This window comes from Patagioenas fasciata, chromosome 5 (assembly GCF_037038585.1).
Source record: "Patagioenas fasciata isolate bPatFas1 chromosome 5, bPatFas1.hap1, whole genome shotgun sequence".
In the NCBI taxonomy this organism is placed as follows: domain Eukaryota; kingdom Metazoa; phylum Chordata; class Aves; order Columbiformes; family Columbidae; genus Patagioenas; species Patagioenas fasciata.
Genome location: NC_092524.1, coordinates 167,490 through 183,880, shown reverse-complemented (window position 1 = coordinate 183,880; position 16,391 = coordinate 167,490). Strand labels below are relative to the sequence as shown.

General features: G+C 52.3%; 2 long non-coding RNA genes across 4 annotated transcripts; both read left to right on the top strand.

The window, feature by feature from the left end:
* The first annotated feature begins 4,533 nt into the window (after positions 1 to 4,533).
* Positions 4,534 to 6,451, top strand: LOC139827981 (uncharacterized). The gene is made up of 3 exons (XR_011739129.1): positions 4,534 to 4,808; positions 6,023 to 6,130; positions 6,387 to 6,451. It is a non-coding gene; the product is annotated as an uncharacterized lncRNA (long non-coding RNA).
* A 9-nt stretch (positions 6,452 to 6,460) lies between these two features.
* On the top strand, positions 6,461 to 11,457 carry LOC139827980 (uncharacterized). 3 transcript variants are annotated; one of them, XR_011739128.1, is made up of 6 exons: positions 6,461 to 6,526; positions 8,726 to 8,801; positions 9,710 to 9,856; positions 10,230 to 10,331; positions 10,817 to 11,024; positions 11,439 to 11,457. It is a non-coding gene; the product is annotated as an uncharacterized lncRNA (long non-coding RNA). The 3 variants fall into 3 exon arrangements; XR_011739126.1 differs by lacking the exon at positions 11,439 to 11,457 and having other exon boundaries at positions 10,817 to 11,431; XR_011739127.1 differs by lacking the exon at positions 11,439 to 11,457 and having other exon boundaries at positions 10,230 to 10,645; positions 10,817 to 11,431.
* Positions 11,458 to 16,391: the final 4,934 nt, after the last annotated feature.

The window sequence follows — 16,391 nt, the reverse complement described above, 5'->3', positions numbered from 1 at the left end:
TATGTAGAGTTTAATCTAAGTGGTAAGTGGCATGGGCATAGTTAATTTTTGAACACCTTGCTGCCAGTTGAAATGTAAGGGATGAAATGTGATGGGAAGTAATAAGTAAATTTGGGGTTGACTTCTAGGGTGTTTTTTTCCCCATTAGTGTAAATCAATGGCACCGTTGTCCTGTGGCTCAATCTCCGTTCTGTTCCGTGGAGTCTTCAATTTAGGATGTTCAGGTAAGAAAGTTTGTCCTTCCAAAGAATGACCAGCCATTGGTAGGACAGAGAGAGGCTTTTAAGTGCATGATCAGAATTTAAGCCAAATTCCACTTGACGTTGCTGCTGTTGGTTTTGGCTTTCACTGGTTTCCCCACAGCTCCCTAGTGTTTGGGAGCTCGGAGTGGGCATTTTTTTCCCCCAGGGAGAGGCTATGCTTAAGAATGAATTTGTTTCCTTAGAGGAGTGAGAGTCCGTTTGTGTAACACAAAGAAAAACCCCAGCCTAGTCGAGTTCTGAGTGTGTGTCTGTGAGATGGCTGCTTTACTTTGATGAGTTCACACCTGTGCAATTGCAATGCCAAAGAGCAATGCAAGATAGGAGGGTTTTTTCCGCTGTGGGGGGGGATGCATAAAACCAGAGCTAAGGTGCGGTTGCAGGCTTGGTGGTGTGGCGAGTGGGGCGCCGCTTCGGTGGGAGCTCGGGGTGAGGCCCAGCGGGTTCTGTGTCCTGTACGCGTGGCTTTCGTGCCGCGGCTCTCTGTGTGCGTTTTTGTTTTGTTGTGTTTGTTTTTTGTGTTTTTTTCTGCGGGATTCCCGCGAAACGCGGCACAACCGCTCGGCCCGGGCTGCCGCGGCGGTCTCAGTGCTGCCGTCCTGTGGGCAAAGCGCGGTGCTGCACCCGGGCGCCCCAATGCCGTGCCGCAGCGCGCCTCAGTGCTGCCGCCCTGTGGCGAAACTCGGGTACTGCAGCGCACGGCCGGGGGCAGAGGCGCTGTTCGCCCCGCAGGGCTCGCAGCCAGGTATCTGTGTGTCAGTGTCCGTCCCCGTTTGTGTAAAAACGACATCCCTCCCTCGGTGGCTCCTTAGAACGTTTAAAGATGTAAATATTTCTACCACTACCATTGTCGATCCGACTTCTTTCCTCAGTGGATCCGTTTTGCAGTCGGTGACCCACGATTGCTTGGAAACAGCAGAAGCTGTTCGCTCCGGCGGAGCGGATTGAAAGGACCAGCCGCTGGAGGATGCTGAAGACTCCTGGGTCGCTGATGGAAGCAGCTTTGCATAAAGCAAGGGGTACGTGAACCTGGGCATGCAGTGACGACTGCCCAGCAGGTAATGGAAGCTAAACCTTTACCTCCAACGCCCGACAAAAATAACGCCAAGAAATGCCACTGAAAAAAACACAGTCAGGGAGGGTTTTTTTTAAATTTCCTTTAGTTCCCCCCCCTCTGCCCCGCCCTGCTGCGTTTAGTGCAGTGAATGACCCATTGGGAGATGACTGTGGATCTGGCTGTTGAAGGGTGTCTGAAGGAGAGGGAGATGTGTGTAGAGCAGGATTGGTTGTGGGGGTGAGTGTAACTGGTTTGGATGTGGGGTTGTAAATTCTTTTTGGAGGCTTCCTAGTTTCTGGTGTCACCTGTGGGGTGAAGCGTCTTTCTGTGTGCAGGTTTGAAAGGTGCGACGTACGGAGCTCCATCATTTGCCACCAGAACTCCAAATCACAGAGACAACGTTGCTGTGCAGCTGCTAAGGACAGTGTGTGTCTCAGGTAGAGTAACGTCCTTTGTGCTCTGTGTGCGTGTTCCTCCCTTGAAACGAAGGTGCGCTGCCCGGAGTTTCACGTTCCGTGTGGTACCTGCTGGGCTGAGTCTCCTCCCTACGCTCGCCCGTTTTAGCCACGTCTCTGCTCCAGCCCAGTTCGGGAGCAGAGTGGGTCATCACTGACTGCAGGGCGGTTGCACCTTCTTCAAGCTGCTAACACAGGAGGATGAATTTGGCTTTCTGCTCACATCACACATTCAGATACTGGGCAAGCTGCGTATCTCCTTCAAAAAAGAAACACTGTCAAGGGGCTGACAGAGCGTGAGTTTCACAACACAACAAACCAACTCTGCTAGGCTTACATCGTTTTGGTGGTGCATAGCATGTTTCACTTAATCCCGTCATTGCAGGTCTCTTCTAGAGCCTCCATTGTCAAATCTTGCTGGTTACTCACCCAATTTCCTTTCCTAACTGTCTTCCCTTTTTCCTTAGCGTTTTGAGAAGCTTGATCCTGGGGTGTCTGGGGGTTGCCAGCTGACAAAATGACATTGCTGTGGCCTTGCTGAGAACAGGTGTCCCTGTGAGCCACCTCCCGGGAGCAGAGCTGAAGTTGAAAGGCGGCCTGAAAGCCCCGGTGAGAGTTTTCGTTAAAGAAACCGGAGATGATGGGGTTGACGCTGCTATTGAAAAAGGCCAGCCGGTGAGCAAAGGGATAGATATAAATGTGAAAGAACTGCAACTGGACATCTGAAAGGTTGACATAGTCAGAAAGCATCATCAGAGTCCACAAGGGAAGCCAGGAGAGGGTGAAAAGCAAACCCACAATAATGAGCATTTTGATTACTCTTTGTTTCTTCTTTGACGTGCTGTGCCATCGCTCCTGGCTGTGCTTTCCCACCGTGGGCATCGCAGTGTTGAAGAGAGCAATGCTTATCCTGGCGTACATGATAACAGTGAGCGACAGGGGAGCCAGATAGATGTTCGCAAAGAGAACTGTTGTGTAGATCTTTCTCATTCCTGGGTCAGGCCAGTCCTCTCGGCACCAGTATACGGGGCGGGTTTCGTTGCCGTAGCCGAGGATCACCCTGAAATGTTTCTCTTCTTGTACGTGCAGCATGACGGCAGAAGGACACGTGATTGCGATGGCCAGAATCCAAGTGACGGCTATGATGATGACTGCAGTTGAAACGGTCAGCTTCTGCTCGAACGGATGAACGATGCAGCGAAACCTGCAGCAAAGATATCCGGCGACATACGTAGAGAAGCTGATTAAGGAACGCTCACTCAAACAGGCAAGCATACGTTCACTTCTTCAATTGCATGCTTTTGAAACAGATTAAACATGATACTCCAGTTGTTGGAAGCTGTGCTGTTGCTGGAAAAGTTACCATCGTGCGTTGCAAAGGGCCTCAGAAGGGAAACACTGATCAGGAAACTGGAAATAAGTTAGCAGATGCCAGTGTGAAACCAGCCACCGAAAGGACAGAGACCGATACAAAAGCCACACCTCTGATCCCAGGTGGCTGTCTCCTCCAGCCAACATCAGGAAACCGCAACAAAGAGGATAAGAAATTAATAGGAGATTTATAGCCGAATTAGAATTAGGGTCCAAAGAAGCTGTCACTGGTGACGGGAGAGCAGTGGTACCTCGCAGCGCAAGGAGCTGATGCGCTCTATTAAGATTAGGTGAAAAGGTAAGAGTGAATTTATAAACTGTTTGCGAAGGAGTGACCCAGCAATGTGAAATGTGTCTAGAAAACCATCATCTTAATACTGTATACAGGGTATAAATAAGAACAATTGGACGAGGGAAACGTCCCAGGACAACACTGGCAAATAGGGTTCTCCAAGCTGCCTAGAAAAGAGGGGTATGGCTATTGGGTGGCACTCACAGCAGCTCCCTTCTCAGGTTGGCCAGGAGCATTCCCGTGCCGGGGGGCGGCTGCCGGCCTGTGGGCCGGGGGCTGCGGCTGTTTGGGGCGCTGCCCCCGCTTTGTTTTCCTAGGGGAGCCCCCCCCCGCTTTTTGGGGGTTGTGGTACGTGCACGTGTAAATGACACAATGAGAGTAAATGACACAATGAGCTGCCTGTCGGGGCCGTTTCCCTCGTGTCGCGTGACGGTGTCGCTTGTGGCGCCCCAGCGTGAGCAGGGGCCGGCGATGCGGGTGGGGGACGCGGGGGTCAAAAGGGAGTCCCCCTGAAAAGAGGGGGTCACAGTCCAAACGTGCCTGAAAATTCCCGGGGGAGGAGAACACGTGTTCGACCTGTAAACACGAGTGTGGCAATTGCAAACAGAGAAATCTGTCCTTGGTATTTATATATTGCAGGATGGCATTCACGTGTATATCAAATGCTTTTATATCAACGCCCTTTTCTACTCTATTATATAAAGGATTTTTCGAATGTAAAAAATTCCTGTTGATGGTTTTAAAAATACCAATATCTTGTCTATACGTAAATTAAAAAATGAAGGACTCGAAAATGAGAAAAAATTATATAGAAAGCAATTTAAAATAGAGAAAAGTGTGAGTAGGTAGAGCTACCTGTAATGACTGTGCGTTACATAATCTAAACGGATATTAAATATCATCTCTGTGTATTCACTCATACCCGTGTACGTATTTTTTTAATAAGTGCAAATAGATATCTCCGTCTAAACCTATGTAATTGTAAATATGTCAAAATCTGTAGATCTGGAAGGATCCTGAAGCAATGCGGGGCTGTGGGCCCGACGTCCGCTTCCTGCGGCAGGCGAGAGAGCGAGCCCCTCTCTCCGGGTGGCGAAGGCTCCCTCTGCGCGGCGTGCGGCGGGCCGGGGGCCAACGTGCGCGGCAGGGTCCGTGCGCGTATCCTGGAGCGGGACGGCTGCCTGGCGAGCGAGCCAGCGAGGCTCCATGTCCCCGAAGCCTCGTCTCGTAGGAGCCCTGACACCCCACCGTGTTCTCCTAGGCTGAGGACGGCCGAGCGCCCCGAGTTACCGGAGAGGAAGGGAGGAGAGAAGGAGACGGGAGCGTCTGAGCTGTTAGAAGCCTCCTGGCAGCCACCGAAAGCGAGAGCCGCTGTGAGTCCCTGGCCCTCGGGGCCTCGTCCCCGGCTTGTGTGTCCTGGTGCCTCCCTGCCCCTCCGTCTCCTTTTTCCCCACGCTTTCTCTGGCCCGTTCTTTTCCCTGCCATTAGTTTCCTCTCTGTGTCTGTATGTGCTGCTCTGTCTCCTTCCTTCCTCCCTCCCTTCGCCGTCTCTCTCTCTGTGCCTTTGTCGTGCTCGGCGTTGCCGGCTTTCTTCATTCCGTACGGCACTGTTCCCGTCCTCGTTCACGTTCTGAGCCTTTGTGCTGCCCCCCGCCCCGTTTTTTTTCTCTCTTTTTATTTTCTTTTTTCCTGTCCTCCGTCTCTCCGCGGGGCTCCTCATTCCTCTCTTTCTTCCTCCAAGCCCCTGTGTTCCCCGCGGTCTCTCGCTCTGCCATCGTTTTTGCCTGTTGCCCTCTCTCTTGCTTCCCGTTGATAGGAGGAACAAAAATCTTTTAGAAAGCCCTTGGCATAAGGCAGCAAGACCAGGCCTAACGGAACAGAAACCTAACAGAGAAACACTAGCTCTGTAGGGACTGGAGGTGGGGCAAAGCGGGATGTCCTTGGCTCGCAGGCTGGGAAAACGGGACGTTCCACTAAATGGAGAAGGAGCTACTTGAGTAGCAGCACAAAATGACAGCGGGCGTGCTCAAGACATGAGGTCGAGGAGCCGACACCGGGGCAGGGGGCACCGGGCTGCAGGGGCACCGGGGACCCCTGGAGACCCTTGATGGACACTGGCATACCAGAGATGGACTGCCAGCGAAGGGTGGGGTTATGGAAAGAACTTCTGTTTAATGCACTAACTAAGCGGTAGAAGCAAATGAATATGCAATAGGTGTATGTAAAGAATACCAAGAAGCGTGAATCACACGTACGCTCAAATACAGGGGCCATCCTCTGAGCGTGCGGTGCGCTGTATTGAAATTGCCCGCCGTTTAACGCTTTCAAAACAGCGTTAGAGAGTCTTTTTTGCCGACTTTTTGGTATCTCTCCGCGTCCCGTGGTTCCTCGCCGTGTCCCCGTGTCCCGCTCCCTGCCCGTGGTCGCGTTCCTCTCTGTCCCGTTGACCGTGCCGGGTTTTTTTCCTCCGTCTCCGCGCCGCTGCCGCCGCGCCGATTTGTTTCTTTCTGTGCCCTGTTCCTGGTGCTCTTCCGGCCTCTTTTCCTCTGTCCCCGCCGCTGCTTTGATCTCTGCCTTGTTTTTTCAGAGCCCTGTCCCTTTTTTCTCTTCTCGCTTTTGAAGAGAAGCTGCCAAGTTAACGTATACTGCGATGAAGTTATAGAAGGTGTACCCGTCATTAACCAGTTGACATGAGGTAAATGCTTTCTGACCGCCTGCACGATGAGGGGATATTTTTCACCTTTTAGATCCTTCTGCACGACAAGAGGGAGATGGAAGATTAAGTAACACGTTGTTTAGAAGCTGAGAGCTTAGTTTATATTTGACTAATAATTAACAGATGTATTGTCAGCGAGAAACTAAACAATTATAACTAACATCGTCAAATGAAATAAAGAACGTGGCTCAGCAGTGCTGCTGACTCTGCCGTCCCGTTTCTTTCCCCGTTTCAGGCGGTGAGCCAGCCGGAGGACCCGCTCTGTCCGGCCGCAGGGCCCGTGGAGCCGAGGACTCTCTTGGCGCACCCTGGGGATGTCTCTGGAGAGACTCCTCGTCTCGGTCGGATCGCCGCGGGGACGGACGAGGACCTCTGGTGAGAAGTCTTTCTTCTCTGAAATTTGGGACCGGTCACGTGCTCGCGAACTGTCCGTAAGTCGTGGTACGGAATTTCGGCAGGATAGCGTGGACGGGGTTGCGAGCACCTTAGAGGTATACAGTAGTTGCTGTGGAGTTGTTTGTGCGGCCAGCTTTTGGTGTTGGTTGTTCCCGTGCTCCGTTGTGGTGCAAAGCTGGCTCTGTATGTAGCTGTGAAGAGTACCGTAGTTCGGTTTAATTCTTGGATGTGCCTTGGTTCTGACTATGCACTTGAACACCGAAAACTACAGCAGCAGCTGCTGTGGCTTTAACTTGCGAGGAGTGTGAGCGTTGTGGAGCCATCTGTGTTGCAGAGTGTCCTAATTGCGGTGCTGAGTGTTAGAGAGATTTGAGCTGGGTACCGGAATTGTTTTGTTTTGGAGACGGTGGGATAAACTTGGAGTACAACTTGTGAGGGCGGTGTGTCGTGGGTAGGTTTGAGTATTATCTGTGGAGTACTGCTGTAGGTGTTAATAGTTATTTGCTCGTATTTGTTACAAGATGAGCCGTGTCGTTCCGTGTGACGCGTAATGGGAGGACGGCGTAGTAGCGGTATTCTGAAAAAGAGCCTGTTAGGGTGTATTTTAGCTCACAGGAAAGAGATTGAGGAACCACCTGGTGATAATGTGAATAGAGCAACCTTGATGAAATCTTGTGAGCAGAGGCCATTGTATAAATTGGACAAGGAAGGAAAGGCTGTGCGCAAAGCGCGGTGCTGCACCCGGGCGCCCCAATGCCGTGCCGCAGCGCGCCTCAGTGCTGCCGCCCTGTGGCGAAACTCGGGTACTGCAGCGCACGGCCGGGGGCAGAGGCGCTGTTCGCCCCGCAGGGCTCGCGGCCAGGTATCTGTGTGTCAGTGCCCGTCCCCATTTGTGTAAAAACGACATCCCTCCCTCGGTGGCTCCTTAGAACGTTTAAAGATGTAAATATTGCTACCACTAACATTGTCGATCCGGCTTCTTTCCTCAGTGTAAAGCAAAGGAGCGCGGTTTGTTGTTTCCTTTTAAAGGCGGCTGTTGGAAGCCGCGCGGGCAAAGGGCGTGGGGGTCCCGGCAGGGTGGCGAGAAGGCGAGTGAGGATGCAGAGCGGGCCAATCAGATCGCTCGGGAGGGCTGGAGGGGCGGAGCGCTGATAGGCGGGGAGAATGGCAATTGATGTGCGCAGGCAGCCAATCAGATTGCCAGAGGGGCGGGCGTTGAGGCCTCAGTATTGCGCATGCCCAAATTGCGCAGTCCTCAGTCAGGTCCGACCCTGAGGCGGGCACCTGGGCGCGGAGCGCAGGAAGGAGCATCCAATAGGAGGACGGCGCGCTGGGGTGAAAAGCAGCCAATCAGAGCGCACCGACTCAATCCCGTTTGAACAGCTGCCTCCCTGGCAAGCGCGTCCGTGGTGTCTCGGGGCGGGCACCGGGAGTTAAGGGGGAAACGGGGGTCGAGGCGAGGGAGGGGAGGCTGAGGAGCGCTCATTTTGGCCTCTCCTTCCCCTTGCCCTGCCTCTCCGTCCCTTTTGCCTCTCTCTCCCTCTCTCTGTGTCACCTTGTCTTGCTCCCTGTCCCTATCTGTCTCTGACAAGCTGACCTGCTCCTTGCCCTCCTTTTGTATGGAATCACAGGCTCATTCTGCTTGGAGAAGACATGTGCAATTTTCTAATGACTTGACGGTTTAGAGAAACGGCCTGGAAGAGATCATTCCTTTGTCTTTTTTTTGTGTGTGTTTTTTGTGTGTTTTTTTTTTTTTTTTTCCCCACGTGGAGGAAAAAAAAAAAAAAAAAAAAAAAACAGAAGAGGCAAATTCAGTGCCTCTGCGGAGAAGCTGGCGACCAGTTTTAGTTAAGAACGCACACCCCGTTGGCGAACGGGTCCCGCGGCAGTTCCACGTGTTGCAGGTAAAAGAAGGAAGTTTGATCTGCCATAGAGGAACAGCCGCCTCTTTCCCTCCTTAGGGTCGAGCGTTGCCCTTGTCTTTGTTCACATGAATTTATGGGCACGCTGGAAATAGCCTTTAAGATTTATATGTAGAGTTTAATCTAAGTGGTAAGTGGCATGGGCATAGTTAATTTTTGAACACCTTGCTGCCAGTTGAAATGTAAGGGATGAAATGTGATGGGAAGTAATAAGTAAATTTGGGGTTGACTTCTAGGGTGTTTTTTTCCCCATTAGTGTAAATCAATGGCACCGTTGTCCTGTGGCTCAATCTCCGTTCTGTTCCGTGGAGTCTTCAATTTAGGATGTTCAGGTAAGAAAGTTTGTCCTTCCAAAGAATGACCAGCCATTGGTAGGACAGAGAGAGGCTTTTAAGTGCATGATCAGAATTTAAGCCAAATTCCACTTGACGTTGCTGCTGTTGGTTTTGGCTTTCACTGGTTTCCCCACAGCTCCCTAGTGTTTGGGAGCTCGGAGTGGGCATTTTTTTCCCCCAGGGAGAGGCTATGCTTAAGAATGAATTTGTTTCCTTAGAGGAGTGAGAGTCCGTTTGTGTAACACAAAGAAAAACCCCAGCCTAGTCGAGTTCTGAGTGTGTGTCTGTGAGATGGCTGCTTTACTTTGATGAGTTCACACCTGTGCAATTGCAATGCCAAAGAGCAATGCAAGATAGGAGGGTTTTTTCCGCTGTGGGGGGGGATGCATAAAACCAGAGCTAAGGTGCGGTTGCAGGCTTGGTGGTGTGGCGAGTGGGGCGCCGCTTCGGTGGGAGCTCGGGGTGAGGCCCAGCGGGTTCTGTGTCCTGTACGCGTGGCTTTCGTGCCGCGGCTCTCTGTGTGCGTTTTTGTTTTGTTGTGTTTGTTTTTTGTGTTTTTTTCTGCGGGATTCCCGCGAAACGCGGCACAACCGCTCGGCCCGGGCTGCCGCGGCGGTCTCAGTGCTGCCGTCCTGTGGGCAAAGCGCGGTGCTGCACCCGGGCGCCCCAATGCCGTGCCGCAGCGCGCCTCAGTGCTGCCGCCCTGTGGCGAAACTCGGGTACTGCAGCGCACGGCCGGGGGCAGAGGCGCTGTTCGCCCCGCAGGGCTCGCAGCCAGGTATCTGTGTGTCAGTGTCCGTCCCCGTTTGTGTAAAAACGACATCCCTCCCTCGGTGGCTCCTTAGAACGTTTAAAGATGTAAATATTTCTACCACTACCATTGTCGATCCGACTTCTTTCCTCAGTGGATCCGTTTTGCAGTCGGTGACCCACGATTGCTTGGAAACAGCAGAAGCTGTTCGCTCCGGCGGAGCGGATTGAAAGGACCAGCCGCTGGAGGATGCTGAAGACTCCTGGGTCGCTGATGGAAGCAGCTTTGCATAAAGCAAGGGGTACGTGAACCTGGGCATGCAGTGACGACTGCCCAGCAGGTAATGGAAGCTAAACCTTTACCTCCAACGCCCGACAAAAATAACGCCAAGAAATGCCACTGAAAAAAACACAGTCAGGGAGGGTTTTTTTTAAATTTCCTTTAGTTCCCCCCCCTCTGCCCCGCCCTGCTGCGTTTAGTGCAGTGAATGACCCATTGGGAGATGACTGTGGATCTGGCTGTTGAAGGGTGTCTGAAGGAGAGGGAGATGTGTGTAGAGCAGGATTGGTTGTGGGGGTGAGTGTAACTGGTTTGGATGTGGGGTTGTAAATTCTTTTTGGAGGCTTCCTAGTTTCTGGTGTCACCTGTGGGGTGAAGCGTCTTTCTGTGTGCAGGTTTGAAAGGTGCGACGTACGGAGCTCCATCATTTGCCACCAGAACTCCAAATCACAGAGACAACGTTGCTGTGCAGCTGCTAAGGACAGTGTGTGTCTCAGGTAGAGTAACGTCCTTTGTGCTCTGTGTGCGTGTTCCTCCCTTGAAACGAAGGTGCGCTGCCCGGAGTTTCACGTTCCGTGTGGTACCTGCTGGGCTGAGTCTCCTCCCTACGCTCGCCCGTTTTAGCCACGTCTCTGCTCCAGCCCAGTTCGGGAGCAGAGTGGGTCATCACTGACTGCAGGGCGGTTGCACCTTCTTCAAGCTGCTAACACAGGAGGATGAATTTGGCTTTCTGCTCACATCACACATTCAGATACTGGGCAAGCTGCGTATCTCCTTCAAAAAAGAAACACTGTCAAGGGGCTGACAGAGCGTGAGTTTCACAACACAACAAACCAACTCTGCTAGGCTTACATCGTTTTGGTGGTGCATAGCATGTTTCACTTAATCCCGTCATTGCAGGTCTCTTCTAGAGCCTCCATTGTCAAATCTTGCTGGTTACTCACCCAATTTCCTTTCCTAACTGTCTTCCCTTTTTCCTTAGCGTTTTGAGAAGCTTGATCCTGGGGTGTCTGGGGGTTGCCAGCTGACAAAATGACATTGCTGTGGCCTTGCTGAGAACAGGTGTCCCTGTGAGCCACCTCCCGGGAGCAGAGCTGAAGTTGAAAGGCGGCCTGAAAGCCCCGGTGAGAGTTTTCGTTAAAGAAACCGGAGATGATGGGGTTGACGCTGCTATTGAAAAAGGCCAGCCGGTGAGCAAAGGGATAGATATAAATGTGAAAGAACTGCAACTGGACATCTGAAAGGTTGACATAGTCAGAAAGCATCATCAGAGTCCACAAGGGAAGCCAGGAGAGGGTGAAAAGCAAACCCACAATAATGAGCATTTTGATTACTCTTTGTTTCTTCTTTGACGTGCTGTGCCATCGCTCCTGGCTGTGCTTTCCCACCGTGGGCATCGCAGTGTTGAAGAGAGCAATGCTTATCCTGGCGTACATGATAACAGTGAGCGACAGGGGAGCCAGATAGATGTTCGCAAAGAGAACTGTTGTGTAGATCTTTCTCATTCCTGGGTCAGGCCAGTCCTCTCGGCACCAGTATACGGGGCGGGTTTCGTTGCCGTAGCCGAGGATCACCCTGAAATGTTTCTCTTCTTGTACGTGCAGCATGACGGCAGAAGGACGCGTGATTGCGATGACCAGAATCCAAGTGACGGCTATGATGATGACTGCAGTTGAAACGGTCAGCTTCTGCTCGAACGGATGAACGATGCAGCGAAACCTGCAGCAAAGATATCCGGCGACATACGTAGAGAAGCTGATTAAGGAACGCTCACTCAAACAGGCAAGCATACGTTCACTTCTTCAATTGCATGCTTTTGAAACAGATTAAACATGATACTCCAGTTGTTGGAAGCTGTGCTGTTGCTGGAAAAGTTACCATCGTGCGTTGCAAAGGGCCTCAGAAGGGAAACACTGATCAGGAAACTGGAAATAAGTTAGCAGATGCCAGTGTGAAACCAGCCACCGAAAGGACAGAGACCGATACAAAAGCCACACCTCTGATCCCAGGTGGCTGTCTCCTCCAGCCAACATCAGGAAACCGCAACAAAGAGGATAAGAAATTAATAGGAGATTTATAGCCGAATTAGAATTAGGGTCCAAAGAAGCTGTCACTGGTGACGGGAGAGCAGTGGTACCTCGCAGCGCAAGGAGCTGATGCGCTCTATTAAGATTAGGTGAAAAGGTAAGAGTGAATTTATAAACTGTTTGCGAAGGAGTGACCCAGCAATGTGAAATGTGTCTAGAAAACCATCATCTTAATACTGTATACAGGGTATAAATAAGAACAATTGGACGAGGGAAACGTCCCAGGACAACACTGGCAAATAGGGTTCTCCAAGCTGCCTAGAAAAGAGGGGTATGGCTATTGGGTGGCACTCACAGCAGCTCCCTTCTCAGGTTGGCCAGGAGCATTCCCGTGCCGGGGGGCGGCTGCCGGCCTGTGGGCCGGGGGCTGCGGCTGTTTGGGGCGCTGCCCCCGCTTTGTTTTCCTAGGGGAGCCCCCCCCCGCTTTTTGGGGGTTGTGGTACGTGCACGTGTAAATGACACAATGAGAGTAAATGACACAATGAGCTGCCTGTCGGGGCCGTTTCCCTCGTGTCGCGTGACGGTGTCGCTTGTGGCGCCCCAGCGTGAGCAGGGGCCGGCGATGCGGGTGGGGGACGCGGGGGTCAAAAGGGAGTCCCCCTGAAAAGAGGGGGTCACAGTCCAAACGTGCCTGAAAATTCCCGGGGGAGGAGAACACGTGTTCGACCTGTAAACACGAGTGTGGCAATTGCAAACAGAGAAATCTGTCCTTGGTATTTATATATTGCAGGATGGCATTCACGTGTATATCAAATGCTTTTATATCAACGCCCTTTTCTACTCTATTATATAAAGGATTTTTCGAATGTAAAAAATTCCTGTTGATGGTTTTAAAAATACCAATATCTTGTCTATACGTAAATTAAAAAATGAAGGACTCGAAAATGAGAAAAAATTATATAGAAAGCAATTTAAAATAGAGAAAAGTGTGAGTAGGTAAAGCTACCTGTAATGACTGTGCGTTACATAATCTAAACGGATATTAAATATCATCTCTATGTATTCACTCATACCCGTGTACGTATTTTTTTAATAAGTGCAAATAGATATCTCCGTCTAAACCTGTGTAATTGTAAATATGTCAAAATCTGTAGATCTGGAAGGATCCTGAAGCAATGCGGGGCTGTGGGCCCGACGTCCGCTTCCTGCGGCAGGCGAGAGAGCGAGCCCCTCTCTCCGGGTGGCGAAGGCTCCCTCTGCGCGGCGTGCGGCGGGCCGGGGGCCAACGTGCGCGGCAGGGTCCGTGCGCGTATCCTGGAGCGGGACGGCTGCCTGGCGAGCGAGCCAGCGAGGCTCCATGTCCCCGAAGCCTCGTCTCGTAGGAGCCCTGACACCCCACCGTGTTCTCCTAGGCTGAGGACGGCCGAGCGCCCCGAGTTACCGGAGAGGAAGGGAGGAGAGAAGGAGACGGGAGCGTCTGAGCTGTTAGAAGCCTCCTGGCAGCCACCGAAAGCGAGAGCCGCTGTGAGTCCCTGGCCCTCGGGGCCTCGTCCCCGGCTTGTGTGTCCTGGTGCCTCCCTGCCCCTCCGTCTCCTTTTTCCCCACGCTTTCTCTGGCCCGTTCTTTTCCCTGCCATTAGTTTCCTCTCTGTGTCTGTATGTGCTGCTCTGTCTCCTTCCTTCCTCCCTCCCTTCGCCGTCTCTCTCTCTGTGCCTTTGTCGTGCTCGGCGTTGCCGGCTTTCTTCATTCCGTACGGCACTGTTCCCGTCCTCGTTCACGTTCTGAGCCTTTGTGCTGCCCCCCGCCCCGTTTTTTTTCTCTCTTTTTATTTTCTTTTTTCCTGTCCTCCGTCTCTCCGCGGGGCTCCTCATTCCTCTCTTTCTTCCTCCAAGCCCCTGTGTTCCCCGCGGTCTCTCGCTCTGCCATCGTTTTTGCCTGTTGCCCTCTCTCTTGCTTCCCGTTGATAGGAGGAACAAAAATCTTTTAGAAAGCCCTTGGCATAAGGCAGCAAGACCAGGCCTAACGGAACAGAAACCTAACAGAGAAACACTAGCTCTGTAGGGACTGGAGGTGGGGCAAAGCGGGATGTCCTTGGCTCGCAGGCTGGGAAAACGGGACGTTCCACTAAATGGAGAAGGAGCTACTTGAGTAGCAGCACAAAATGACAGCGGGCGTGCTCAAGACATGAGGTCGAGGAGCCGACACCGGGGCAGGGGGCACCGGGCTGCAGGGGCACCGGGGACCCCTGGAGACCCTTGATGGACACTGGCATACCAGAGATGGACTGCCAGCGAAGGGTGGGGTTATGGAAAGAACTTCTGTTTAATGCACTAACTAAGCGGTAGAAGCAAATGAATATGCAATAGGTGTATGTAAAGAATACCAAGAAGCGTGAATCACACGTACGCTCAAATACAGGGGCCATCCTCTGAGCGTGCGGTGCGCTGTATTGAAATTGCCCGCCGTTTAACACTTTCAGAACAGCGTTAGAGAGTCTTTTTTGCCGACTTTTTGGTATCTCTCCGCGTCCCGTGGTTCCTCGCCGTGTCCCCGTGTCCCGCTCCCTGCCCGTGGTCGCGTTCCTCTCTGTCCCGTTGACCGTGCCGGGTTTTTTTCCTCCGTCTCCGCGCCGCTGCCGCCGCGCCGATTTGTTTCTTTCTGTGCCCTGTTCCTGGTGCTCTTCCGGCCTCTTTTCCTCTGTCCCCGCCGCTGCTTTGATCTCTGCCTTGTTTTTTCAGAGCCCTGTCCCTTTTTTCTCTTCTCGCTTTTGAAGAGAAGCTGCCAAGTTAACGTATACTGCGATGAAGTTATAGAAGGTGTACCCGTCATTAACCAGTTGACATGAGGTAAATGCTTTCTGACCGCCTGCACGATGAGGGGATATTTTTCACCTTTTAGATCCTTCTGCACGACAAGAGGGAGATGGAAGATTAAGTAACACGTTGTTTAGAAGCTGAGAGCTTAGTTTATATTTGACTAATAATTAACAGATGTATTGTCAGCGAGAAACTAAACAATTATAACTAACATCGTCAAATGAAATAAAGAACGTGGCTCAGCAGTGCTGCTGACTCTGCCGTCCCGTTTCTTTCCCCGTTTCAGGCGGTGAGCCAGCCGGAGGACCCGCTCTGTCCGGCCGCAGGGCCCGTGGAGCCGAGGACTCTCTTGGCGCACCCCGGGGATGTCTCTGGAGAGACTCCTCGTCTCGGTCGGATCGCCGCGGGGACGGACGAGGACCTCTGGTGAGAAGTCTTTCTTCTCTGAAATTTGGGACCGGTCACGTGCTCGCGAACTGTCCGTAAGTCGTGGTACGGAATTTCGGCAGGATAGCGTGGACGGGGTTGCGAGCACCTTAGAGGTATACAGTAGTTGCTGTGGAGTTGTTTGTGCGGCCAGCTTTTGGTGTTGGTTGTTCCCGTGCTCCGTTGTGGTGCAAAGCTGGCTCTGTATGTAGCTGTGAAGAGTACCGTAGTTCGGTTTAATTCTTGGATGTGCCTTGGTTCTGACTATGCACTTGAACACCGAAAACTACAGCAGCAGCTGCTGTGGCTTTAACTTGCGAGGAGTGTGAGCGTTGTGGAGCCATCTGTGTTGCAGAGTGTCCTAATTGCGGTGCTGAGTGTTAGAGAGATTTGAGCTGGGTACCGGAATTGTTTTGTTTTGGAGACGGTGGGATAAACTTGGAGTACAACTTGTGAGGGCGGTGTGTCGTGGTAGGTTTGAGTATTATCTGTGGAGTACTGCTGTAGGTGTTAATAGTTATTTGCTCGTATTTGTTACAAGATGAGCCGTGTCGTTCCGTGTGACGCGTAATGGGAGGACGGCGTAGTAGCGGTATTCTGAAAAAGAGCCCGTTAGGGTGTATTTTAGCTCACAGGAAAGAGATTGAGGAACCACCTGGTGATAATGTGAATAGAGCAACCTTGATGAAATCTTGTGAGCAGAGGCCATTGTATAAATTGGACAAGGAAGGAAAGGCTGTGCGCAAAGCGCGGTGCTGCACCCGGGCGCCCCAATGCCGTGCCGCAGCGCGCCTCAGTGCTGCCGCCCTGTGGCGAAACTCGGGTACTGCAGCGCACGGCCGGGGGCAGAGGCGCTGTTCGCCCCGCAGGGCTCGCGGCCAGGTATCTGTGTGTCAGTGCCCGTCCCCATTTGTGTAAAAACGACATCCCTCCCTCGGTGGCTCCTTAGAACGTTTAAAGATGTAAATATTGCTACCACTAACATTGTCGATCCGGCTTCTTTCCTCAGTGTAAAGCAAAGGAGCGCGGTTTGTTGTTTCCTTTTAAAGGCGGCTGTTGGAAGCCGCGCGGGCAAAGGGCGTGGGGGTCCCGGCAGGGTGGCGAGAAGGCGAGTGAGGATGCAGAGCGGGCCAATCAGATCGCTCGGGAGGGCTGGAGGGGCGGAGCGCTGATAGGCGGGGAGAATGGCAATTGATGTGCGCAGGCAGCGAATCAGATTGCCAGAGGGGCGGGCGTTGAGGCCTCAGTATTGCGCATGCCCAAATTGCGCAGTCCTCAGTCAGGTCCG